The sequence below is a fragment of the Pelodiscus sinensis genome, chromosome W (assembly GCF_052426305.1).
Source record: "Pelodiscus sinensis isolate ZL-2025 chromosome W, ASM5242630v1, whole genome shotgun sequence".
NCBI classification, from domain to species: domain Eukaryota; kingdom Metazoa; phylum Chordata; order Testudines; family Trionychidae; genus Pelodiscus; species Pelodiscus sinensis.
In genome coordinates, this window is record NC_143084.1 from 1,239,472 (window position 1) to 1,265,420 (window position 25,949).

At 57.4% G+C, this 25,949-nt stretch overlaps 2 pseudogenes; both read left to right on the forward strand.

Annotated features, from left to right (window-relative positions):
• Positions 1 to 807: 807 nt before the first annotated feature.
• Positions 808 to 5,334, forward strand: LOC149520820 (uncharacterized; annotated as a pseudogene).
• A 608-nt stretch (positions 5,335 to 5,942) lies between these two features.
• LOC149520821 (endogenous retrovirus group 3 member 1 Env polyprotein-like) overlaps positions 5,943 to 25,949 on the forward strand; it is a 38,623-nt pseudogene continuing 18,616 nt past the window's right edge.

Here is a 25,949-nt window from a genome sequence, read left to right on the forward strand (position 1 = left end):
TGACTCTCCGGTGCGGGATCAGACTCCGAAGCAACGCAGCGCGTATCCTCCGGCTTTGAGGAGCCTTGCCCGGTGGCCTGATCCCTGCGTCGGCGATAAGGCGTGTCCTGTGAACCAGCCGAAGCCCGTAGAAATCCAGCAACGTCAACCTACCCGTTGAGTAGGATCCAGGTCTTCGGGGTTAGAGTCCCTGAAGTGGTCGGGGTTAGAGTCCCTGAAAAGGTAAGCGAGCGCTCAGTATTGAGAGGTCGGGGTTAGAGTTCATTGGCCGTTAGAAATGGGACACTTTGGCAGTAAATGCCTGATCCTGAGAGATTGGAAGGATATTTCTGGAACAACCTGTTTAGCTAAGTCAAAAATGAGAAATTTATGTCAGATTCAATGGCCTTCTTTTACTGCCCATTTGTCCCCGAATAATGACTGGCCAGATTGCGGGACCTTTTTCCGCAGAAAGAATGAATACCCTTAGAGACATATTGGTCAACCTTAGACCAGGTCAAATTTGTATGGTATAATTATAAGCCAAAGGAGAGAGAGATGGCCCTGAAGGCTGTTAGCGTGGAGGAGTCTGTTAAATTCACCCCACCCTATGCCCCGGAAACGCCACCAGAGGATGATGATTACATTCCCTTTTGTCCTCCAAGGCGACAAAGTGGAAGACTTCATGGGAGGGGAGGTGGTGCTGTTTCCTCCCTTCACATGAATATCGCAAGCCCCCCTCGAGTAGGATCCCCAGCACCCCAAAAAGAAGAGTTTTTGGGTCCTCTACAAGCCTATCCTGTTCCCCAGAGTAATGGATCGGCTCAGATGGTATATACTCATGCCCCGTTTATGACAGCCGATTTGTTGAATTGGCAGCGTTCTATGCCACAACTCCGGGATAATCCGGAAGTGGTAGAAAGAACATTCCGTACCATTTTTTCCATCCATCTGCCGACTTGGGCAGATGTGAACCAATTGTTGGATACTCTCCTCACCGAGGATGAGAGACAGAAGGTTAAAGAAAACTGCTGAGCCTAATTGGGATCCGAATTCAGATGAGGGCAAGGAGAGTTTGAGTCGGTATCGACAAGCTATTTTGCATGGATTAAGGGCAGCGGGAGAGGTAACCCCCAATTGGGGCAAGGGTACTGCGTGTGTTCAACTGCCAAATGAGCACCCCTCCGACTTTTGTACGCGACTGATTAATGGAATTAGAAAACATAGCAATCTGAATCCTGACTCAGATTCAGGGAAAGAAATGATAAAAATGGTTTTTATGGCGCAGTGTGCAGAGGATATTGCAAGAAGGTTTAGGGAACACCCGGATGGGATGCAAGGGAAAAGTTTACCAGAAGTGGTTAGCATTGCAACATGGGTTTACAATGGGAGCGAGGAAAAAAAAGAGAGAGAGGGTATGTCTACACTACAGCGCTAATTCGAACTAACTTAGTTCGAATTAGTTAATTCGAACTAAGCTAACTCGAACTAACGCATCTAGAACTAAAAACTAGTTCGAATTAGCGTTTTGCTAATTCGAACTAGCTCGTCCACATTGATTGGACGCAGGGGCGCATTTAAGGGCGGCTGAAACCGGTTCCGGCAGGGCATCAGGTCAGTAGTTGCGTTGTGTGGCTGCTGTCTGAGGCTATCTGAGGCTCGTGCTTAAAGGGACCAGCCCTGGACAGCCGGTTCTCAGCTTTTCCTGCTTGCTTGCCAACCTCGCCGAGGGACAGCAAAGCGTTGGTCTCTGTGCCCGTCTGTGTCGGTGCTTCCCTTCGGGGGGGCCGCCGCAGGTGGCAACATGGAGCCACAGCTCACCCTGCACCTTGTGGTGCACTTTCTGGACTTGCTGCTGCAAGCCTGCCAGCAATGGCTCGAGGCTGCCTGGCACCACCTGGTGCACGTCAGCCCCCTGCCTCTCCACCTGGCCGCCCTGGGGGCCGTGGAGGAGCCGTGGCAGCGCCCCGGCACCGGCGTGCCCCGCCGCGTCTGGCGTCTGGACACCAGCAGCGACTGGTGGGACCGCATCGTCCTGGAGTGCTGGGAAGACGGACAGTGGACCCAGAACTTCAGGATGAGGAGGGACACCTTCCTGGAGCTCTGCGAGTGGCTCGCCCCTGCTCTGTGCAGAAGAGACACTCACATGAGGCCCACCATCCCCCTCCAGAAGCGGGTGGCCATCGCCCTATGGAAGCTCTCCACGCCGGACAGCTACCGATCCGTCGGGAACCAGTTCGGCGTGGGGAGATCCACCGCCGGAGCGGTGCTCATGCAGGTATGGCACTCGTCGGCCACGGGGCCAGGGGGGAGGGGGGCTGCAAGGAGGGGATGGGCCACCCCAGGGACAAAGGGGGGGGGGAGGAGGCGAAAGCGCCCCGCACCGGAGGAGTCGGTCTGTCCCGGCCGTACTACACGCCGCCAGGGGGGTTGCTTCCGGGAGTGCGGCGCGGGGCACTGCTAGGGCACGAATGCTCCCAGCCACCCGGGCGCCCCACTGATTGGCACTTTGCTGTGTCTCTCTCCGCAGGTGGTCAAGGCCATCAACCGGGTGCTGCTCCGCAGGGTGGTCCGCCTCGCCGACCCAGACGCCGTCATCCGGGGATTCGGCGCCCTCGGCTTCCCCAACTGCGGGGGGGGCCATCGACGGGACGCACATCCCCATCCGTGCCCCGGAACACCAGACGTGCCGTTACGTGACCCGCAAGGGGTACTTCTCCGTGATCCTGCAGGCCATGTGTGACCACTGGGGCCAGTTCACGGACATTAATGTGGGCTGGTCCGGCAAAGCACACGACGCCCGGATGTACCGCAACTCCTCCGTGTGCCAGCGGCTGCAGGACAGGACCTTCTTCCCCGACCGCCACATCAGGGTTGGGGACGTGGACATGCCCGTGTGCCTGGTGCGGGATGCCGCCTACCCACTGCAGCCCTGGCTCATGAAGCCCTACACGGGGCACCTCAATCCCTCCCACCAGGCCTTCAATGCCAGGCTGACCAGGGCCCGCATCATGGTGGAGGTGGCCTTCGGGTGACTGAAAGCCCGCTTTCGATGCCTCCTCACCCGTCTGGAGCTGGCCGAGCAAAACATCCCTCCCGTGGTGGCAGCATGTTGTGTGCGCCACAATTTATGTGAGCGGAAGGGGGAGGCTTTCCTGCCAGCCTGGATGGCTGAGGCTGACCGCATGGCTGGCCACTACGGTCAGCCCCGCACCGCCGCCATCCAGGAAGCCCAGCGGGGGGCCGTCCGGATCTGGGAAGCCCTGCGGGAGAGCTTCCTGGTGGAGGAGTAGGACTGACCTCTCCCTTGCATGCCCCACTGGGGTCTTCTTCCACCCTACCCCCTTCCCCTCCATACCTACTGTCAAATAAAGACACCTGTTTTTCAAACAAAAACATCTTTTTATTTAACATAACTGGGGTGGGGGGAGGGAGGAAGGAGGGTGGGAGAGGGGAGGGGGAAACCTGGGACGAGGGAGCTGGAAAGGGAGGGAAGGGAGGAAGGGAAAGGAAAGCTCAGGAGTGGGGGTCCGGCTGCCTCTCCTGTCTTGCAACACTGCGGGTCCGGGGCCGTTGGTGGGGAATGGTTGTGGAGGGTGGGGCAGGAGGGACGGGGGGTGTGGAGGAAGCAGGAGCAGGAGCAGCAGGGGGAGCAGGAGCAGGAGCAGGAGCAGGAGGAATTGGGAAGCGGTCGAGCAGGCTCTGGAGGTGGCCTCGCAGGGCACGGCCCTGCTCCTCCAGTGCCTCCAAGCTCCTCTGGCACAGTCTCAGGTCCTCCTGGACCCAGTGGTCCTGGATGCGGAGCTGGTGCTCCAGGAACCGGAGGTGCCGCCTCTGGTAGTCCGCTTGGTTCCTGGCTCTCCTGCTGGCCCGGGCGCGGGCGGCTGCTGCAGGCGGGGTGGTGCGCCCTGCAGGCCCAGGTGCTGCGGCTGTGGTGAAACAAGACCAGCGGTCAATTACCCCAGGGGCCCAGGTGGGTGAAACCCAGCTCCCCTCTGCAAGGCCAGGGCCCCTGCAGGATCCCCAGCTGCTGCTCTGTGGTGGGCAAGGCCTAGGCACACGCTCCCGGGGGTCCCTCTCGCCCCAGCCCCCCGTACACATAAGGGGAGCAAGATGGTACTCACATGTGGACGCCTCCCCGGCCTCGGACGACACAGGCGAGCGGCTCTGTGGCGTGCCTCGGGGGTCCCGGGTCCTGGGCAGGCTGCCGGCAGGCTCCTGGCTCTTGGAGCCCTCCTCCTCCTCCGTGTCTGGGAGCAGTCCCTCTGCCCCGGGGTCTATCACCTCCCGGGGGGCAGGGACGGCATGAGCCCCCAGGATGCAGTCCAGAGCCTGGAAGTGGGGGCACGCCTCCGGGTCGGCCCCTGGCAGGCAGGCCCGGGAGTAGGACTGCCGCAAGTCCTTAATTTTCCAGTGCACCTGCTCCCAGCTGCGCTGGTGGCCCCGGCGGCCAGGCTGGCAGCCATGCGGCCGTAGAATGCCGCGTTCCTGTGGCTAGTGCAGAGATCATGGACATTGGCGGCTTCCCCCCAAACCTCGATGAGGTCCACGATCTCCGCACTAGACCACGCGGGTGCCCGCCTCTTGTGGCCCCGGGCAGGCTCCTGGGAGCCGCCAGGCTGGTCCCGGGAAGAGGGGGAGGGGTGGGGGTATCGGGTCGCTGGCTCATGGGGTGTCAGCTGCTGGGTGTGCTGGCACGGGTGCTGGCAGCCTTGCAACTGGCACAAACCCCGTAGCCAGCCCGTGGCCCTTTAAGGGCTCCGGGGCCGGGAGGGGGGCAATAGAGTTTCCCTGGTGTTGGCCAGAGTGGCCACCAGGGAAAGCTGGGGAGGGCTAGCCTCCCACTAGTTCGAATTAAGGGGCTACACACCCCTTAATTCGAACTAGTAAGTTCGAACTAGGCTTAATCCTCGTAGAATGAGGTTTACCTAGTTCGAACTAAGCGCTCCGTTAATTCGAATTAAGTTCGAACTAACGGAGCGCTAGTGTAGCGCCTAGGAAAGTTAGTTCGAACTAACATCCGTTAGTTCGAACTAACTTTGTAGTGTAGACATACCCAGAGAGAGAAGAAAGGAAAAACAGAAGGATATGAGGGAACAGGTATCGCTATTAGCGGTGGCCATGTCGGGAGGTAAAGGGGGTCGCGGGTGAAGCCTCAGTAATCGAGGAGGACCCTTCGGAAAAGGAAAAGGTGGAGTAGCTAGAGGACGAGGACACGGAGGTAACATTGACCGTGGTTGTAATGAGTGCCAGTATTGCGGTAAGGCAGGACACTGGAAAAGAGAATGCCCCTTCAAACTAAAATCTTATTACAAGCCTGAGGTAGTGGGTCAGTTCTCTGTGGATCATGAATGAAGGGAGGCGCAGCTCCCCTGGGGTCCTGAGGATATGAGGCCGGAATGGTACAGTTTAAATGTGATGCACAATTTCCAGTGGTTCCTCTTAAATTAGGACAAAAGACTTTTGAATTATTAGTGGATACGGGAGCCACTCATTCAGCTATACCTGAGGGAGCAGCACCAAAGGGTGAAGTAGAGAAATGTGTAGTAGGAGTCACTGGAAAGTCTGAACGGCATTTTATGACCAATGATTGTATGGCTACCTTGGGTCCTATTTCTGTTCAGCATTCCTTTCTATTAATGAATGGTCCAGTGAACCTACTGGGAAGAGATTTGCTGTGTAAATTGCATGATGTGGGCTTGGTAAAATCTGCCTCACCCTTAAATCCAGTTGTGAAGAGCAATGTGCCTCCCCCCGCTCAGAGACAATACCCTCTTAGAATGGAAGCTATAAAAGGACTCGAACCTCTTATACAGAATTTTAAGAACAAAGGGATTTTAGTGCCGTGCGTCTCTCCCTGTAACACCCCCATCCTAGCTGTAAAGAAACCATAGCCTGGCCCTGATGGGAAACCTGTATATAGAATGGTGCAGGATTTAAGACGTATTCTCCAGAAGCAGACGATGTCGGACTTCAAGGGAGCCACGCACGTTCACCCCACTGCGAACCGGGTGAACCAGAAGCAGACGACATCTGTACCCAGGGCAAATGGACTGCTACCCCCTTGGGCGACCTGAAGCTTTTGACTTCGACTAACAAAACCTTAGATTGGTGGTGTCCTTTCCCGGAAGGATGGCCCCATATTCTGACCTGGGTTCTTATGTTTTAACCTGTTTGTTGTTTTTCTTTTTTTGGTGATATGAAATGTAGAGGCTGTAAAATCTAATAGTTCTAATACCTTTATTCATCTCGCCCATGAATTAAAAGCTCGCATGCCAGCATTACATAACACCTCATGCTGGGTATGCTCTTTAATGCCAGTAGATAGCCAAAAGGGTAAACATAACTTGGGCTGATACTGGCATTTCTAAAAGCAGATATCTCATTGTGTGGAGAAGAATTGGCCAGTGGTGCCTCCTGAGAAAGGGAAGAATAGCAATAGGTAACAGCGTGTGTGAAGCCTATTTTAACGGCACTCATTTCGGAAGTAAGAGAGGTCTTGGTATCTCCCTCTTGGATGGAGTGACCTCTTGCACCTTTGAGTGGTATAAATTTCCAGGTCATAGGTGCAATTTACATGGAGAAGAACACTTTCTGTATAAAGGTCATAAGTTAGTAGAACATTATGGCTACGTCTAGACTGGCATGATTTTGCAGAAAAGCTTTTCCGTTAAAAGTATTTGCGCAAAAGCGCGTCTAGATTGGCACGGAGTTATCGTTATAACGATGCGCTTTTGCGCAAAAGTGCATCTACACTGGCAGGACGCTTTTGCGCAAAAGCAGAAGCCTGGAACCATTTTGCAGAGGGCAAAAGGGCACCAGCCCTTTCCGGGGGCGGGGGCTGGAGCTCCTTTGAGACCCGTGCTTAAAGGGATCTCCCCGGACAGCTGTTTCTCTCCTGCTCCGTGCTATAGGACCTCTTTCAGGGACTGACAGTCATAGCAGTTTTGGTGGTTGCCCTCTACCTTTTGGACACCACTGCCTTTTGCCACCTAGTGCTTTTGCCTGTTTTTTTCTTTTGCCTTGTTTTGTCTGCCATGGAGCCAGGGGTGGCCTTGTGCCTGCTCTGGCCTCTGCTGGCCATTTTCGAGTGCCTGCAGCTGATGCTCCAGGCTGGTGCCCTCCTGTTCCAGGACCAGGAGGTGCAGATCGCTTTGGACTCCCTCACCAGAGTGGAGAGGCCACTGTGGAGACTGGACACCAGCACTGACTGTTGGACCGGCTGGTCCTGGGGCAATGGGGCGACCAGCAATGGGTCCGGAATTTCCGCATGCGAAAGCGGACGTTCCTGGAGCTGTGTGCCTGGTTCGCCCCTGCGCTCCAGAGAGCCACCACCCGGCTGTGGGCACCCATCCCCGTCGAGAAGAGGGTCGCTATCGCAGTCTGGAAGCTGGCCACCCCAGACAGCTACCGATCGGTGGCACAGCAATTCGGGGTGGGCAGATCCACCGTCGGTGTCATCGTTATGGAGGTAAGTCCCAGGGGGAGTGGGGAGTGGGGTGGGGGGAGGGTGCTGCACTCCATGCCCAGGGGCAGCCAAGACTCCAGGCTGGGTCACCCACGGGTTTGGGCCGTCCCTCCCTTGCACAGGCCTTCTGGTGGGGGGGGGGGGGCGTGGGGGCCCTGGTGTGTGTGTGCATGCGTGTGTGTGAGGACAGAGAGAATCACGGGGGGGAGGGCCAAGGGAGCGCACACTCACCCCTGCCTTATATGATGTGTTCCCCTGTGTTTCTCTGCACCCTTCTGCAGGTCGTCCATGCCACCAACGACGTCCTGCTCCCAAGAGTGATCCGCCTGCGCGATGTGGACGCTACGCTAGCCAGCTTCGCTGCCCGGAGCATCGAGCAGCCCATTTCACAAATAGGAAGGGGTACTGCTCAATTGTTCTCCAGGCCCTCGTGGACCACCGGGGCCGCTTCCTGGATGTCTATGTGGGCTGGTCCGGCAGGGCACACGACACCCGCATCCTCTGCAACTCCGGACTCTTTCGCAGGCTGGAGGCGGGCACCTACTTCCCCCAGCGGGAGTTGACTGTCGGGGATGTGCCTATGCCCATCTGCATCATCGTGGACGCGGCCTACCCCCGATGCCCTGGCTAATGCGGCCCTACACGGGGCGGCTGGACCAGAACCGGGCCCGGTTCAACGACCACCTCAACCGGGCCCGGAATCAAGTGGAGTGCGCCTTCGGCCGCTTAAAAGCCCACTTCCGCTCACCCATCTCGAGACGGGTGAGCAAACAACGGAATGCAACGGAGGTACTGGCCGCGTGCTGCGTGCTGCACAACGTTGTGGAGCGCAGTGGGGAGGCCTTCCTCCCTGCATGGATGGCAGCCGAGGCACAGACTTATGAACAGCCCCACAGAGCTGCCATCCGCCAGGCGCGTCAGGATGGGGTGCGCATCCGAGAGGCCCTGACGGACATGTTCGCACAGGCCCCATAGTAGGGTCGCCTCAGTCTCCCCATACAACTCCCTCCCATCCCCTAACCTTCCCCCTCCCCTCCCCTTACCTCCCAATTGTAAATTTACTGCATTGAACAAACCAACCTTGGTTATACTTGTACGACTGGTTTATGGGCTCAAGGTCATTTGTGCCTAAATTCGAAGGTTGGAGAGTGCAATTACGAGCTCCATCCAATTGTGAGTAAAAACAATAATACTATTGTGATACAAGTGGATCATTCATGTGTTTGTATCCGAAGTTTATGTCCTCAATTCATGGTAAACAGATTTTATACCGTGATCATGCCAAAATTGATGAACTTATGTCTATGCAAGGTGTGATGGGGCGCTCCCGCCCCGCACTTGGGGGGACCGAGGCGATGGCCGGAGGAGTCCTTGGGGTGGGGGAAGCCGGCCCGTCGTGGATTCGGAGTGAGAGAGGGCCCGAACCCCCCTACTCCGCCCACCGGGGCGTAGCAAGGCGCATCGGTGAGACAGACTGCCCAGGTCCCCAGCGAAAGTAGAGTGACTCTGGGACCAGGGGGCGAGGCACGAGACTATTTTGGGGTTGCTTAGCCATAAGTAGTACACAATAAAGAGGGTGCCGGGAACCCACCAACTGTTGGGGTAGCGTGATCCTTCTACACGTGGTGGAGAAAATGGGCACGTCCCTGAGCCCCGGGAAGAAGGGGGTCTAGGGAAGAGGGCCTCGGAGAGGGGAAAAAAAGGGGAGAAAGAAAAGGGGCCGATCCCCGTAACTGTTGGCTTATCTGAAAGGTCGAGTATGGAGGTCAATAAGATATTGGAATGGCTGGTTGATAACCAGAAACAGCAGCAGCAGCAGAACCAGGTGTTACAACAAATGATGACCCAATTCCAGGAGCAACAATGCCAATTGTTGAAGGAAATCCGTGAAGGGGGTACATCAGGAGCGGCGGCGCTGGGCGGAGGAAACAGCACCCCGGGGATGGGAGAAAGCGGCGCCATCCCTGGCGCCCAATTGCCTCTCCGCCTGGCCAAATTGGGGCCCCAGGACGACCCAGAGGCATTCCTGGTGACATTCGAGCGGGTAGCCACAGCGGCGAAGTGGCCACAGGAGCACTGGGCCACCTTACTTGCACCTTTCCTGACGGGCCCTGCCCAGATGGCCTACCGAGGCATGGTGGACAAAGACGCCCTGTGCTACTACAAGATCAAAGAGGCAATCCTGGATCAACTGGGCATATCCCCGGAGACGTATCGGCAGAGATTCCAGGAAACCCGATATGATGCAAAGGAACGGCCCTGGGTTCTTGGGCAACGGGTAAGAGAGGCCAGCATGAGATGGCTAGAACCCACGAACAAATCGGGAGTACAGGTAACGGTGCAGGTGATAATAAAACAATATATAAGGATCCTGCCTGCGGAAGGACAGAAATTGGTACGCCGGCACCTGCCCGAGTCGCTAGAGGAAGCAACCAACTTGATGGAACGCTTCATAGCTGCTGAAGAGACGGGAGGGAAGCTTCCAACATCCACCCTGGCCGCGCCCTGGAGAGGAACTCACCCCGCCGGCGGGACAGAGGCATCGCCTCTCATGGGGTTTAGCCACCGACCACCCTGGGGACCGGCAACCGAGCGGAAGCTGGCACTGGTCTGGAACCAATCGGGCAGTGGGGGAAGCCAACCAGGGGCGAGCGGAGAAACAGAGGAACCCAACCCCAAGGGCAGCAAGCGGAGAAACCGAGGAGCCCAACCCCAAGGCTCCGAGAGGAGCCTGCTATCAGTGCAGCCAGGAGGGGCAGTTCAAAAAGGACTGTTCGATGATGGATTGCACCTTCGGGCAGAGGAGACGTGAGGGAACACCGGGTGGGGCCCCCAAATCAGGAGCAGGTAATTAGGCCAATAGGCCTGAATGGGAGACTGGTGAGGACGATCGTGGATTCGGGGTGCGGGCAGACGATGGTGCGAGAAGACATGATTCCTCCCTCCGTACCCTGAGGGCCTCGAATAAGGATGAGGTGCGTGCATGGAGACGTACATCCATATCACACAACCTGAGTACGGATTAACGATGGACGAGTGACCGCTAACTGTAAGGTAGCCATATCCCCCACACTCCCCTACCCCGCGTTATTAGGGAGGAATTGGCCAGGGCAGGCCGCTCTGTTGCGGGAATGGGGGAAGGGAAAAGAGGCCACAGGACGGGGGGGGGGGGGGGGGGGCGCAGAAAGGACCCACCCTGGTGGCCCAGGGAGAAGAAACGTCAGTCCTGCCGGAAACTGAGAGGGAGGTACCGAGGGAACTTACCACCCCAGTTCACCTCAACCTGGAGGAAGGAGATTTCCTAACACACCAATGAGAGGACCCAACACTGCAACAAGCATGGGCACAGGTGCAAGCGGTGGTGGGGGAATCCACCGATGACGGGGAATGCTGACGGCAAGGACCACATTTCGAGGTATGGGGGGGAACGACTCTACCGGGTCATAGTAGAGGCAGGGGGACAAGTTCTCCGGCCGTACTGATGGAGGGTATTAGAGTTGGCCCATGACCACCCTTGGGTGGGACATTTAGGGAGCGAAAAGACCCAACAGATTTTACAACGCTTTTATTGGCCAGGGTATACCAGGAGGTTAAGAACTTCTGCGCGTCCTGCCCCCAATGCCAAAGGACGTTGAGTAAGAAGGTGGCTCCTGCGCCCCTAGTTCCCCTTCCTATAGTTGGGGTCCCGTTTGAACGGATAGCCATGGCCTTGGTGGGGCCCCTGGAAAAGTCAGGGAGGGGACACATCTACATACTGGTTATCGTAGATTATGCAACCCAGTACCCTGAAGCCATTCCCCTACGGAAAGCCACCGCTAGTGTGATAGCGGAGGAACTGGTCAAGGTGTTCTCATGGGTAGGACTGCCAAAAGAATTGCTAACGGATCAGGGACCGAACCTGACCTCTCGAGTGATGTCAGAGCTATACAAGTTCTTACGAATCCGGAAGATCCGAACCTCTGTTTATCATCCACAGACGGACGGACTCGTGGAAAGATTCAATAGAACGCTAAAAGATATGCTAAGGAAGTTCGTTCAGGAAGAACCTCAGGGATGGGATAAGCTCCTACCTGCCCTCATGTTTGCGGTTCGGGAGGTACCCCAGGCCTCAGTAGGCTGTTCCCCTTTTGAGCTCCTCTACGGGCGCAGGCCTCGGGGGATCCTAGACCTGGTGAGGGAAGGTTGGGAAGCGCAGGTGACCCCGGCCTTAGGGGCAGAGCCTACGCTCCCTCACCGAGTGGTCCCAGAAGAACCTACAGAAAGCCCAAGAAGGGCAGTGCCGCCAATATAACCAGAAAGCCAAAGCCCGAGAATTTGTACCCAGGAACCAGGTACTCCACTGTAGCGGGTGGCTCTCGTCGCCACGTCGCCCTTTTGGTCACTGCCCTCCGGCAGTGACAACTATAGCCTCTAAGCTGTCCCCTTCCGGGGGATAGTTCGTTGTAGGCCGGCAGGCCTTTAGGAGGCGGATCCTCCGCCCTGGTACAGTGGATGGCTAGTCCATCCTATGGCTCCACCGTGCCTTACAGTAGTCCAAGTTCTAGCCCTTTAAAGGTCCGATCCGGATCGTGGCCGGGTGCAAACCCTCATACGGACGCCCAGGCCCTCGAGCAGGGCAGGGCAGGGCAGCAACTGGCGGCCAGGCCCCAACGCAAGGCGGGCCGCAAACAAACCCACAGGTCTGTAGGAGCTCCTAGTTCACGAGCGGGGCAGGCAGTGCAGCTGCAGCAGTGGCAAGGGGGTGGGAGACTGCCACCCGGTTAGTGGGTGGCAGGGGGCACAAGCCCACCCACTCCACTGCGCCCCGGCCCAGAGGCCCTGGATGCAGCCGTTCAGCTGCTACGGGCTCAGCAGGGGCTCCAGCCCGCAACTTGCTGGCCTAGGGCTGTTCTCAGCCCATGCTACCCCCTGGGCCGCTTCTTGTCTCCCCCTTCCCCAGTACCTGTAGCCCCAGCGGCCTGTCGGGGAGTTGAAGCCCGCGTCGTCTCCGCAGGGGCCGGCGACCCAATCCAGGGGTCAAGAGGTCAGGGCTCTGTAGTGTCCTGCGGGGCTTGTCCGGCCCGGCGTTCCCGTACCCACCGGCGGTCCAGCGGCTCGGTCCCGTCCTCTGGGTCCGCGAGTGGTTCAGCTGGCGGGCCAGGTCAGACCAGACCCTAGTAGCCCGGGCAGGGAGGCCCTGGCCGGCCTCTGCGAAGGTGGCAGAGGGCAGCCTAGCCCGGGTCTTAGCCTTCCCAGACAGGAGCTCCAGCCAGGCCTGCAGCTCCTTCAGAGGCTGACCTCTGACTGAGCTCCCAGGCAGCCTTCTTATAGTCCTAGCCCCGCCCTTTGACTTCCGGTCAGGTGAGGGGGCGGGGCTAGGCCGGGCCCAAAATGGCCGCCAGAGGGATTCCTCCGCCTCCGGCTCAATGGGTGCCATTCCCCGCCCCTCTACACTCGTGAGAAGGAGGAGAGGAAGCAGGATGCAGAGACTGCCCTCTTCCTTCTCCCCCACCCCGCTGGTTCCTGCTCCTGCACCAGCCGGAGCCCTCCCCACCCAGCTGCCTCCCTGTCCGTCTGCTGAGGCCTGCTCCCCGGACGTCACTGCACCCCATCACCACCACCGCTACCACCACCTGCTGCTGTTGCTGCCTGGGGGGAAAGGGGGGGGCCTGCCGGCTGCCCTCCCTCTCCCCTCCACCACTGCTCCAGAGAAGGAGGACCACCCCACCAGCACCTACCACCCGGAGGCCTTCCACTGCCGCCTGCCTGCTGCTGCTGCACCCCGCTGAGGGGGAGAAGAAGAGATCATCACCATCAAGAACTGTGGAGGGGGTTTGTTCACAAACTGAGCTTTTTCAATCCGCTCCGGGGTGGTGGTGAGTTGAACTGTTAAAAGGGGGGCTGGGGGAGAGGCTCAGAGCCCTCCCCCAGTCCAGTTGCCCCCCCACCCCACCCGCTGCCACCACCCCCAACGCCCCCTCCACCCCCCCTTACCATCTGGACTGTCTCTTCTCCCCCTGGTGGGGTTTGCTGCCCTGCCTTCCACCTGGGACTCTGCTGCAGCGGTGGGCGAGGTTGAGCCCCACACAGGGCTCGTGGGTGTGCTCCCTCCCCCTCTTCTGGACTTGGCCCCCCTCCCTCAGCTACATCTGGCTGGGGGGCCACCCTTACCCCCGGTCACCCACCCTACCCCAGCAGCTTGGTTTTTCCCCCCACCGCCTGCCCCTCCCTGTTAGCTTAGTTTGGTTCCTTCCCTCCCTTCCCAAATCCACTTACCCACCACACCTGCTCCCAAAGTTATCTGCCACGCCCCTGCCCCAGCCAGCCCAAGAGTGTGTGCCCCGCCCCACCCAGCTGTTTGCCTCTATTTTATCCCTCCCCACCCCCCAACCACCCCCCAGCCCTTGAGCACCACCTGATTTGCCTCGCCCCCTCCCTGCCCTGAGCGCTTGTGCCCCCCTTTTAGTTAGCCCCCTTGTTCACTGCACCTCCCCAACGGCCCCATAACCCCCCCCCCTTGTATCCCAGTGCAGCCGGAGGAGCCGGCCCCCACCCTGTACCCGTTACCTTGCCCCCTGCCTGCCCTGCCGGCACCCTCCTCCTCCGCTCCAGCCTTGCGGGGAGGAGTGGTTGCTGGCCCCTCGGTTCCCCTGCTCTATCCGCCCCTTTTGGTTCTCTCCCTCCCAGCAACCAGTCGGCGGGAGGGAGTAGTTGCCCCCCCTTTTTCCCCTTTTCCCCTTCCTTCCCAATTATACGCCCCCCCCCCCACCCTCCCCTTCCCTTGCGTGCCCCCGCCCCTGTATTAGCGCCCTCCTCCTCTGCTACAGTCTCAGCAGGGAGGTGAGGCTGCTAACTCCCCCCCCTATCTTCAGTTGCCCTCCCCAAAACCAGCACCCTCCCTCTCTCCCACCCCCTCCATTTCAGACACCCTCCTCCCTCACCTGCTGTCTGGTGGGGAGGAGCGGTGAACCCTTGCTCCCCTTCCTGTTATCTGTGCCTCCTTCCTACCCCCCCTTCCATGATGGAGGCAGTCACTACCATGGCCCCCTCGCTACCACCAGGCCCGACAACCGCTGCGGCTGACCTCCCGACCCTAGGCCTGAGCTCCGCCGCCGCCACGGCCGCCGCTCCCTCAGACACGGGAGCAACCACCACCTCGGCCGGAAAAAAGGGCGGGGGGAAGAAAAAGGGCAAAAGCCCAGCCCCAAAGGCCAAATCCACCACGGCCAAAGCCGCCCCGCCCTCCACAGCCCCTCCTTCCCCTGCTGTCCCCTCCACCAGCTCTGGGGGTGACACAATCAAGACCCCCAGAGCGTACGCCCAGGTGGCCGCTGCCGCCCCCCCACGTGCCCCGTCATCAGCCCCGACTGCCGCCTCCAGCTCCATCCCTGGCGGCCGGGGCCCCTTTCCCACCATGACCAGGAGGCACGGCGTCCGCTGCCTCCTGGTTGCCGCCTCGCCCCACATGGAAACCTACGTGCGGGCGATGGCGAGGGTGGTGGCGGCCTCCAAGATGTACGGCAAGGCGGTGTTCTTCCTTGCCTCGGAGGCCGCCGCCCAGGAGGCGGTGGAGAGGGGCCTGGCGGTGGGAGGCGTGCACGTGCCCTTCGAACCTCTGGAGGACCTGGGCGTACGGGTGGTGCTCACCTCCGTCCCGCCCTTCCTCCCTAATGCCGCCCTGTTACCTTCCCTCTCCACCCTGGGGAAGCCCATCTCGACCATCAGCCCTCTCCCGCTGGGCTGTAAGGACCCCGCCCTCCGCCACGTCCTATCCTTCCGCCGGCAGGTACAGGTACAGCTGCAGCTGCCGCCGGCGGCGCGTGGCGGGGAGGCGCTCGAGGGGTCCTTCATGGTGCCCTACCAGGGGGCTCTCTACCGAGTCCACTACTCGGGGGAGACCCGGTGCTTCCTCTGCCGGGCAATGGGGCACGTCCGGAGGGACTGTCCCATGGCCCGGTCGGGGGAGGCGTCCGGGACCTCCGGGGCCCGTGAGGACATTGGCCCCACCACCGCCAGCCCCCCTGGTAGTCTGGCCTCCGCGGCCGCCCCTCCTCCAACCGACGGCCCTGCTCGGGAGCCGGAGGCGCCCCCTCCGACGTGCCCGAGCGGGCAGGCGGGCCCCGCCTCTACACGATCTGTCTCTGCGGGGCCCGAGGAGGAGAGGGTGGCGCGGCTGCCGCCGGGCAAGGGAGAGGGCCCTCCCCAGGTGGAGGTATCCCCCTCCTTCCCTCCTTTGCCACAACGCCCTCCCCGAAAATCAAACGTGCCCCCCGGCCTTGCCCCTGCTGACCAGCCCTCCACCTCCACCTCGGAGGACTGGACGCTCGTCCGGGGGAAGCGCAAAGCCCGCCGTTCGCGGGCTTCCTCTCCCCCCTCCGATACGGAGGGCGGGAAGGCCCCCCGAAAGATCCCGAGGGGGGCCAGCGCTGTCATGATCCCCCCCGGCGAGCGTCAGCAGGAGGCGCCGGCCGAGGAAGCCGTGGCAGCGAGGGGGGACGATGAAGTCCCCCCTGAGGAGCCTATCCGCGAGGAGGCCTCTGATGGAGCCCCCCCGGCCCTGGGTTCAACTGAGCCCCCCTCCGTCCCCGCCGAGGTAATTGGTGCCTTGGCGGCCGGAGGGGAAGGCTCCGGGGCCGGCTCTGGGGCCGAGGGGATGGAGCTTAGCTCCATCTTCGAGGAGATCGAGGCCCTGGGTCTGACCCCGCTCACCCAGGGGGAGGACGACCCTCCGCCAGCGGGCCTCGGTCTGGGCGGTGACTCTATGGCGCCGCCCCCTCCTCTCCCCGATCCCGTGTCCCAGGTGGCTGACCCCGTCCTCACGCTCGGGGCGCCCCTGATATTACCCACTGGCCCGGCCGACTCGAGCGCCGGAACGGATGCCGCCGAGCCCTCTGGGGCGACGGCTGGCGCCGAGCGGCCGGGTCCCGGGGTTGGGGGTGCCCCCTCTCCAGCTACCGAGGCGGGGCAGTCATCCCCCTTTCCCGTTGGGGGCCCAGCGGAAAATGCCATCCAGGCCGACGCCGAGGCATTAACACCTGCCTCTCCACCCGAGCCCGGCGTCGGCGCGGGCCCCCTTCCTGTCCCCGACCCCCAAGTCCCCACTCGGGAGGCGCCGCAGCTCAGTGGGATTGCTACGGGGGACCCCTTCCCAGACCCCGTCCAGGATCCCAATTCCCTCCCACGTCCCGATCCTCCCCCTACTCCCGCTTCTGCCCTTTACGAACCCATCTCCAGCCCCGAGTCCTCCCCTGTTCCCGATCCCTTCCCTACCCCTACCTCTGCCCCATTCCCTGTCCCCGACCCACTGTCCGGCCCTGAACCTACCCCTCCCCCCGACTCTGCCGTGGAGGTAACCCCTCCCTTGCCGTCCCCCCCTTCTTTTCCCATCCTGGTCCCCGTCATGTTGCCCGATCCGTCCCTACTGCCCCCCCAAACATCCGCCAGTGCCACCCCCGCGAGGGCCGTCTCGTTCCCGCTAGCTGCGGGCGGCCCTTCGGGGGTCGTTTTTGTATCCCCGGTCCCCAACCCGTTGGGGGCTGCCTTGTTCCCTCCGCCGCCTCCTTCCCTGCCGGGGTCGGGGGCGGGCAGCGCGGCGCCAGCAGTAACGGCGCCGCGTCGGGGATCGGATCCCTGTTTGTCCGTCTCCGTGGCCCGTGAGCTTCATCCGGGGGCCCGGACGGAGGAGAATCCTGGTTCCCCCTCGGTGCTGAAGGGCGAGCTGCGCCAATTCCTCGCGGATAACCGCGGGGCGAAAGGAAAGGTGCAGCTCACCCTCCAGCGCTGGGGGGACTTCCACTCCATCCTCCAGGCCACTAGAGCCTTGTTGCAGGAGGGGAGAGGGACCAGTAGGCAGGACGACGCGGCCTACCGTCAGACCCGCAGGTTTCAGGACGCTCTCCTGACCTTCGGGTCGGGGAGCGGTCTGCTGCGGGGCCTGCGTGAGGCCGCCGACTCGCCTGTCCGCGAGGATCTACCCCAGCCCTCACTATGAATTGTACCATCTTCGCAACATTGAATGCCCGGGGCTGTAGAGCGGGTCTCCGCAGGAACCGGGTGCTCTCCTTCCTTCGGGAGGGGGGGTACTCGGTGGTTTTCCTGCAGGAGACCCACACGACTCCAGCCGTCGAGGCTGGCTGGCGGCTGGAGTGGGGGGACGGGGTGTATTTTAGCCACCTCGGCGCCCACTCGGCCGGGGTGGCCACCCTGTTCTCCCCTGCCCTACGGCCCGAGGTGCTGGGGACCACCGAGGTTGTCCCGGGCCGCCTGCTGCACGTCCGGGCCCGCGTGGAGGGGCGGACGTTGAACCTGGTCAACGTCTATGCCCCGAACGCGGGCCCGGACCAGGTCACCTTTTATCGGCAGGCGGCCACCTTCCTCGGCACTCTGGATCCTCGCGAGGGCCTGGTCCTGGGCGGGGACTTCAACACCACCCTCGATGACCGGGACCGTGTAGGACTCGCGAACTGCCAGGCCGCGGCGGACGTCCTCAGGGAGATCGTGGACCATCACTCCCTGGTGGACGTCTGGCGAGACCACCACCCGGACGACAGTACCACCTTCACCTACGTCCGGGTGGGGAAAACACGGTCGAGCCACTCCCGGTTGGATCGCATTTACCTATCACGATTCCATCTGGCACGAGCCCACTCCTCCAGCATCCGGCCGGACCCGTTCACGGACCACCATTTGGTGTCCGTGAAGGCCTCTCTGACTTCGGAGAGGCTGGGGCCGGCCTATTGGCATTTTAACAATAGCTTGCTGGAGGACGTGGGCTTCGTGGCGTCCTTCCGGGAGTTCTGGCAGGCCTGGCGGGGGCAGCGGCCCGCCTTTCCCTCGGCGCGGCGATGGTGGGACGTGGGGAAGGTGCGCGCCCGGCTCTTCTGCCGTGACTACTCCCGGGGCGCCAGCCGGCGGAGGGATGCGGCGATAGAGCAGCTGGAGCGGGAGGTCTTGAAGCTTGAGAGGCGCCTGGCGTCCGCCCCCGAGGATCCACTCCTCCGCGAGGCGTGCCGGGAGAAGCGGGAGGAGCTCCGAGCCCTGGAAGATCACAGGGCCCGGGGCGCTTTTGTTCGATCCCGCATCCACCTCCTTCGGGAGATGGATCGCGGCTCCCGCTTCTTCTATGCCCTGGAGAAAAGGAGGGGGGCAAAAAAGCACGTCACCTGCCTCTTGGCGGAGGAGCAGTGGGCGCTGTCCGGGGTTCTCTGCTCGGTGTCCCCATCCGGCTCCCTTATTTTGAACCTCTAACCCTCACTCCCTGATCCTCTATTCATTATTTGTCCCAAGCAATTAGTTGGACATGGGTCCAGTGTCCCTCCCATAAGGCTGGGGAGGGGCTTTTAGAAGGTGGGCGGGCTTTGCCCGCCCACCATCCCATGTTTTCAAATAGACCCCACTACATCCACCTACTACCAGATGGGGAGTCCAAGTTGATGGCCCGGTGGCAGGGACCCTTCCAGGTATTAAGAAAGGTTGGGGAGGTGGATTATGAGGTCCAGCTGGACGAACCCCGGCGGGGCACCCAGATCTACCACGTCAACCTCTTAAAGCGATGGACCTCTTGGGAAGTTTTTTTTATAGAGCCGCAAGAGATGGATGTGGAATTTGGGCCGTGGGGAGACCCGGAGGTGACGATCAAGGAAGCTTCTCTCAGAGCCGAACTCACAGAGGAGCAGCAACGGGAACTCTGGAGGCGGTTAGAGGATTACCAACAGGAACTAACCAACAAACTAGGACAGACGCACTTAATCCAGCACGAGATCAACACCGAACCAGGGAAGCGGGTGTTGGATAATGTAAGACCCCTCTCCCGCAAGATGTGGGATACCGTGAAGAAGGAGTTAAAGGATATAGAATCATAGAATCATAGGACTGGAAGGGACCTCAAGAGTTCATCGAGTCCAGCCCCCCACCCTCAAGGCAGGACCAAGCTCCGTCTACACCATCCCTGACAGATGTCTATCTAACCTGTTCTTAAATATCTCCAGAGAGGGAGATTCCACCACCTCCCTTGGCAATTTATTCCAATATTTGACCACCCTGACAGTTAGGAATTTTTTCCTAATGTCCAATCTAAACCTCCCCTGCTGCACTTTAAGCCCATTACTCCTTGTCCTGTCCTCAGAAACCAAGAGGAACAAATTTTCTCCTTCCTCCTTGTGACACCCTTTTAGATATTTGAAAACTGCTATCATGTCCCCCCTTAATCTTCTTTTTTCCAAACTAAACAAGCCCAGTTCATGAAGCCTGGCTTCATAGGTCATGTTCTCTAAACCTTTAATCATTCTTGTCGCTCTTCTCTGTACCCTCTCCAATTTCTCCACATCTTTCTTGAAATGTGGCACCCAGAACTGGACACAGTACTCCAGCTGAGGCCTAACTAGTGCAGAGTAGAGCGGCAGAATGACTTCACGAGTTTTGCTTACAACACACCTGTTGATACAACCTAGAATCATATTTGCTTTTTTTGCAACAGCATCACACTGTTGGCTCATATTCAACTTGTGGTCCACTATGACCCCTAGATCCCTTTCTGCCATGCTCCTTCCTAGACAGTCGCTTCCCATCTTGTATGTATGGAACTGATTGTTCCTTCCTAAGTGGAGCACTTTGCATTTCTCTTTATTAAACCTCATCCTGTTTACCTCTGACCATTTCTCTAACTTGCTAAGGTCATTTTGAATTATGTCCCTATCCTCCGAAGAAGTCGCAACCCCACCCAGTTTGGTATCATCTGCAAACTTAATAAGCGTACTCTCTATCCCAATATCTACATCATTGATGAAGATATTGAACAGTACGGGTCCCAAAACAGACCCTTGAGGAACTCCACTTGTTATCCCTTTCCAGCAGGATTTAGAACCATTAACAACAACTCTGACTACGGTTATCCAGCCAATTATGCACCCACCTTATCGTGGCCCTATCTAAGTTATATTTGCCTAGTTTATCAATAAGAATATCATGCGAGACCGTATCAAATGCCTTACTAAAGTCTAGGTATATGACATCCACCGCTTCTCCCTTATCCACAAGGCTCGTTATCTTATCAAAGAAAGCTATCAGATTAGTTTGGCATGACTTGTTCTTCACAAACCCATGCTGGCTATTCCCTATCACTTTATTACCTTCCAAGTGTTTGCATATGATTTCCTTAATTACCTGCTCCATTATCTTCCCTGGGACAGACGTTAAACTGACCGGTCTGTAGTTTCCTGGGTTGTTCTTATTCCCCTTTTTATAGATGGGCACTAGATTTGCCCTTTTCCAGTCTTCTGGAATCTCCCCTGTCTGCCATGATTTTTTCAAAGATCATAGCTAAAGGCTCAGATAGCTCCTTGAGTATCCTGGGATGCATTTCATCAGGACCTGGTGACTTGCTGACATCTAACTTTCCTAAGTGATTTTTAACTTGTTCTTTGTGTATCCTGTCTTCTAAACTTACCCTCTCTCTGCTCGTATTCACTACGTTAGGCACACCTCCAGACTTCTCGGTGAAGACCGAAACAAAGAAGTCATTGAGCATCTCTGCCATTTCCAAGTTTCCTGTTACTGCTTCTCCCTCCTCACTAAGCAGTGGGCCTACCCTGTCCTTGGTCTTCCTCTTGCTTCTAATGTATTTATAAAAGGTCTTCTTGTTTCCCTTTATGCCTGTAGCTAGTTTGATCTCATTTTGTGCCTTTGCCTTGCTAATCTTGCCCCTGCATTCCTGTGTTGCTTGCCTATATTCATCCTTTGTTATTTGTCCTAGTTTCCATTTTTTATAGGACTCCTTTTTTATTTTGAGATCGTGCAAGATCTCCTTGTTAAGCCAAGCCGGTCTTTTGCCATATTTTCTATCTTTCCTACACAGCGGAATTGTTTGCTTTTGGGCCCTTAACAACGTCCCTTTGAAATACTTCCAACTCTCCTCAGTTGTTTTTCCCTTCAGTCTTGCTTCCCATGGGACCTTACCTACAAGTTCTCTGAGCTTATCAAAATCTGCCTTCCTGAAATCCATTACCTCATTTGTGCTGGTCTCCCTTCTACCTTTCCTTAAGATCATGAACTCTATTATTTTGTGATCACTGTCCCCTATACTGTCTTCCACTTTCAAGTTCTCAACTAGTTCCTCCCTATTTGTTAAAACCAAATCCAGAACAGCTTCTCCTCTGGTAGCTTTTTCAACCTTCTGAAACAGAAAGTTGTCTCCAATGCAGTCCAGAAACTTATTGGATAGCCTGTGCCCCGCTGTGTTAGTTTCCCAACATATGTCTGGAGAGTTGAAGTCCCCCATCACCACCAAATCTTGGGCTTTGGATAGTTTTGTTAATTGTTTAAAAAAGGCCTCATCCACCTCTTCCACCTGGCTAGGTGGCCTGTAGTAGACTCCTAGCATGATATCACCCTCGTTTTTTACCCCTTTTAGCTTAACCCAGAGACTCTCTACACAGCTATCTCCTACGTTCATCTCCACTTCAGTCCAAGTGTGTACATTTTTAATATACAAGGCAACCCCTCCTCCCTTTTTTCCCTGTCTGTCCTTCCTCAGCAAGCCATACCCTTCCGTACCAACATTCCAATCGTGCGTCCCATCCCACCAGGTTTCTGTAATACCAATGATATCATAGTTGTATTTATTGGTTAGCAATTCCAGTTCTTCCTGCTTATTACCCATACTTCTTGCATTTGTATATAGGCATCTAAGATACTGATTTGATCTTGCCTCCCTGTTGTGCCCTGACCCTCCTTTCTCCTTGCCATTATAGGCCGTAGTCCCCCCCCATTTCCAACCCATCTCCCAGTCCCGCACATTCAGCACTTACCTGTGGGCTTTGCTCACCTGTCCCCGTCGAACCTAGTTTAAAGCCCTCCTCACAAGGTTAGCCAGTCTGTGTCCAAACAAGGCCTTCCCGCTCCTGGAAAGGTGAACTCCATCTCCGCCAAGCAGTCCTTCCTGGAAGAGCACCCCGTGATCAAGGAAGCCGAATCCCTCTTGGCAACACCATCTTCGCAGCCAGGCATTCACCTCCAGGATGCACCTCTCTCTGCCCGGGCCCCTACCTTTGACAGGAAGGATCGAAGAGAATACCACCTGCACCCCAAACTCCTTCACCCGTACTCCCAAAGCCCTGTAGTCACGCTTGATCCGCTCAGTGTCACACCTGGCAGTATCATTTGTGCCCACGTGGATGAGTAGCATGGGGTAGTAGTCAGAGGGCCGGATAATCCTCGACAATGCCTCCGTAACATCTCGGATACGGGCCCCTGGCAGACAGCATACCTCTCGAGATGAACTGTCAGGGCGACAGATGGGCGCCTCCGTTCCCCTCAGAAGAGAGTCTCCAACCACCACTACCCTACGTTTCTTCCTCGCAGTGGTGGCAGTGGACTGCTCAACCTTGGTGGTGCAAGGCCTGGTCTCCTCCACTGTGGGGGGTGACTCCTTGTCTCCTGCAGAAAGTAAAGTGTAACGGTTATGTAACAACACAGTGGGAGGGTTAGGAGCATGGGTGGAACACTGCCTGCTGCCGGAAGTAACCAGCTGCCAGTGCTCACCCTGCACCACCGCCTCCTCCATAAGTGGCTGGTCAACAGTCCCACATCCTAGGACAGTGACCTCAGTGGACTCCACAGGAATACTGTCCAGGAATTCCTCATGGCCTCGATTGCTCCTCAGCCTGGCCACCTCCTCCTGTAGCTCTCCCACCTGCTGCCTGAGAGATTCCACCAGCAGGCACCTTTCACAACGGTTGTCTCCCCCAGCCTGGAGATCACTCAGTGGGAATTGCAAGCCACAAATACTGCAAGGCCACACCAGGACCTGGGTAGAGGCATCCATGATCAGGTTCTCTGTCTGGATACAGGCACAGGTGGAGGAGACAGGAGAAGTACTGGCACAAGCGCTTCGGGTCTTCATCACCATCAGTCACTCCCTCTGCTCAACTCCCTCTTCAACTCCCCTGTCTGCAGTCGCCTGGTCGCACTGCTCTGGCTTTTTAAAGCCTGCTTGCCTAGGTCAGGCCTGCCCCCTTCTGAGTCACACAGGGGAAGGCTGAGCCTGAGGCTAATCAGAGGCAATCAAGGGAACAATGGCAGGCTCTCAGTCCCAACTGCCACAGAAGCTGAAACTGAAACTGCTAGCACTCACCTGGAATCAGACTCTCAATTCACACTTCAAACTGTAAAATTCAAACAGTCAGGCACACACACACACTCACACCACAGCTTGTACTCTCACCGGGTAGCCTCTTCGGCGGTGGGGTCGCTTTGCTCTCCCTCTTCAACTCCCCTGTCTGCAGTCCCCTGTCCGCTTCGCTCCAATGCTGCTAATCGAGGAGCTGCACAGCGGGTGGCGGAGCTCGATCGTGTTGGTCCCCATAACGGACGGATCGCTGAGGTTCTGTATTGACTTCTGTAAGGTGAACGCGATTGTTGGGGAAATCTCGCTCCCCTGGGGTACAGAGCCCCCAGAAGGGTCCGAGGCTGGAGGTCAAAGCAGTGAGGCAGGAGAGAAATCTAGAAGGAAAACTTTATTATGCATGCATGCAGGCTGACAGCTACCAGAGTGAGCAGCAGCAGCAGCTGCCCTGAGAGACAGGTTCAGGGATCCTTTATACAGTATGCTCAGTTTAGCTGTTGATTGTTTTCTTTAACATATCAAAGTCTCAGCAGAAGTACTCTGAGATGTGTCTGTTCACACCAGGAGTGCTAGAAGTAAGTTTACAGAAGGAAAGCATGGTCAAATCATGGTCAAATCGCCGCTTCATTTTACTATGTCTGGTAGCCTAATCTACATGCCTCTGACGACAGAGGCATGTATTCTAGACGTACCCTTAGTTCACTCAATACAGGAAAGGATTCCCCTTTGTGAGAGCTACAGGGCGCCAGGCTCACCTGTAGGTCTTTGCTGGTACAGCCCTATGTCACATTACCGAATTGGAGGGAAGCAGCCAGATCGCTGCTGCACCCCTAGGTGGGGGTGTTGGCCCCAGAAATTGGTATAAAATGGAGCCATGTGGGGTATTGAATGGGAGCTTATTGTTTGCTGATCTTATGTACGCTATTTATGTGAGTGTATAATGTCTGTGTGTGTAGGTAGGAATCTGTAATCTGTGTGGAAGCTGAATATTTCTCTGAATGTGGTTAAGCATTGCTATGGACAGGCTGATTAGCCAGGCCCTGTGGGACAATGGCACTTGATGGGCCAAGGGCACACCCAAAGAATGGGGGCTGTCACCTGAGAGCAGCCAGCAGGAAACAGAGATTGGCCTCTGACCAGGTGACCTGCTGCATACAAGAAGAGGCCAGGAAGGAGGTATAAAGAGGCCATGTGGTCGATGCCATTTTGTTCTCAGCTCAGCACTTCATCCCAGAGGCAGCATTGCAGGGACTGAAGAGCCTGGAAGACCTGTGAACCCATCCTGATGCTAGGATGTGCAACAAGAACTTTTAAACCAGCAGCTGTAACATCTCTGCTAGAGCCTGCATCGAGGACTGGGAGATTCGGTGCATGTAACGTACTATCCTTTAACAACCTTACTCTCATGCTTTTCTTTATTGTAATAATAAACCTTTAGATATAGATTCTAAAGAATTGGCCCAGCGTGATTTGTGGGTAAGATCCAGAGGGTAAATTGACCAGGGATCTGTGGCTGGTTTCTTGGAACCGGACAGAACTTGTTCGGGGTAGGTGGTATTGGGTGCTAGGACCCCCCACCTGTGTATGAGGCCCGGGGCCATCTGGGGCACGGATATTGCTGGGGTGTCGGAGGGGTTTTGCTCGTGAGGCTTCAGGCAGGCAGCTGAAGCGCTCTGTGGGATTGGTTTGTGGCCTGTTTGGAGAGGTCACCAGTCTGGGAGCTGTAAGGAGCCCCGGATTTAAGCAATTCGCCCTGAGCGGACGCCCTCAGCTGTGCCCAGACACGGCCCGGTCCGTCACAGTGGCGTAGTCGGCAGGATCCACAGATCTTGGTCAATTGAGCTTTGGGATCAGGACCCCACTCTGTCTAAATTTGATTTTTAGTACTGTGAGTTTGGTTGGGTAAAGGGCAGCCGAAATGAGTCAGTGGCAGTATGAGAGCCTAAATAGAGAGGCTCTGAAGGACTTGTGCTCGGGGAGAGGCATTGCCTTTAGGAAAAGGGCTTCTAAACTAGATCTGGTAGTGTTGTTACTAACCAGAGATGTGGATGAAAAGGAGTAGAAGCGAGCCAAGGAAGCTGCTGAAAGAAGGCGGAAGGCAGATGAAGAAATTGCTAAGAGAAAGCAGGAGATGGATCGGGAACTTGAGATGAGAAAAGCAGAACATGCAGAGAGAATGGCAGAGCATGCAAAGAAGATGGCCCTAGCCAAGGAGGAACATGCTAGACTTGACCTCCAGCTTAAGAGACTAAAAGAACAAGAGAGACTGTATCCTCCTGAAGGTTCGATGTGTAACTCTGTGGGTATGCGGTGTGCTTATGATATGGCAGACGTATTTTACCCAGCTGATGTGATGACCCAACCCCAAAGCATGTATGAACGCAAACCTTTTGTGTTACCTGT